This window comes from Corvus brachyrhynchos, unplaced genomic scaffold, assembly GCF_000691975.1.
Source record: "Corvus brachyrhynchos isolate BGI_N302 unplaced genomic scaffold, ASM69197v1 scaffold69, whole genome shotgun sequence".
Lineage (NCBI taxonomy): Eukaryota > Metazoa > Chordata > Aves > Passeriformes > Corvidae > Corvus > Corvus brachyrhynchos.
The window spans coordinates 2653688-2654849 of NW_008240228.1; the positions used below are offsets into that span (position 1 = coordinate 2653688).

General features: G+C 49.8%; 1 protein-coding gene across 3 annotated transcripts in view; it reads left to right on the top strand.

The window, feature by feature from the left end:
• The window catches only part of PAK5 (p21 (RAC1) activated kinase 5), a 121887-nt gene that overhangs the window by 34779 nt on the left and 85946 nt on the right, over nt 1-1162 (top strand). The window lies entirely within an intron of this gene.

Below are 1162 nucleotides of genomic sequence, written 5' to 3' on the forward strand. Positions count from 1 at the left end.
CGGCCGGGGGCGGCTGGCGTAGGGCAGCCAGGGGCTCTGGGGTTCCTCTCCTGAGGGTCGCCGTAGGTGGTTTTGCTTCAGATAGCTAGCAGGGGGTTCCCACAACAATGGCTTTTCTTTTCTTTTTTTCTTTTCTTTTTTTTCTTTTTTTTTAAGAGACATTTTGCCTTTTGTCGTTTTCCCCCCCCCAGAAGTTGCTCCCAACTTTCCGTGAATATGATGTGCTTTTGGGTTTCCCTCAGGAAGCAGGTGCCCAGAGAGCCGTACAGCCGCTCCTGGAAATGCTCCTACACGCGCCTCTATACCTCTGCTCCCTCTTTTTTTTTTTTTTTTTTTTCCCTCTCATAAAGGGTTAGAAATGCCTGCCATCGACTCCGCTCTTCTTTCTGTGTTCATGAGCGTCGGATCATCGTAGCTAAAGAAAATGAGCTGCACAGTGACTGCCGTGCTTGAATAACGCTCCAGCCTCAGGCCAGGAGAGGTGTTTTTTTCATGGTATCGATCAGACCTTGAGAATTTTTTACCAACCCGCCAGAAGCACGCGGGCTGCCTTTCTTCCTCTTTGTTACGTACCAGCCCTCTGCTAACATAAAGAAACAATGGATTTTTTTTTCCCCAGAAATATTCAGTTTTAGATCTAATGCGCTGTCTTTGCCAGTAAGGATAAAATTCCCACCAACTTGAGAGGGGCCAGCAGCGAGACTACTCTGCTAGTAGCCTTTCCCTTTCATTTAAAAAAAATTTTATATGCTTTAGCATTTGCAAAATGAAGGAAATGAGTTGGTACCTGTGTTAGATCTCGGTGGTCCCCGCTGCCCAGACAGCACTTAAGGAATCATTGCTCCAAATTTATTGCCTTTATTGTACCGTGAGACTTCCAATAACCTGCTCAGGGCTGCAGCAGGGGGCCGTGCTCCCCTGCCCGCTGTGACAGCCGGTGTTGGTGGCTGTGAGCATCGCTGCCACTGCCGGGGACAGAGCTCTTGTCATGTGGAGGTGCATCTGGAGGTGTTGGGGGATGGCTCCGGCTGTTCCCTGAGGAGGCGAGTGGATGTAGTGCCACTCTTGGGCTCCCTTGCTGTCTGCACCCCCAGGAGTGAGACTGAGAAGCTGTAGAAGCTCCTCTGCTTCAGTTTGAGGTTCACAGAATGGTCCTTTGCGT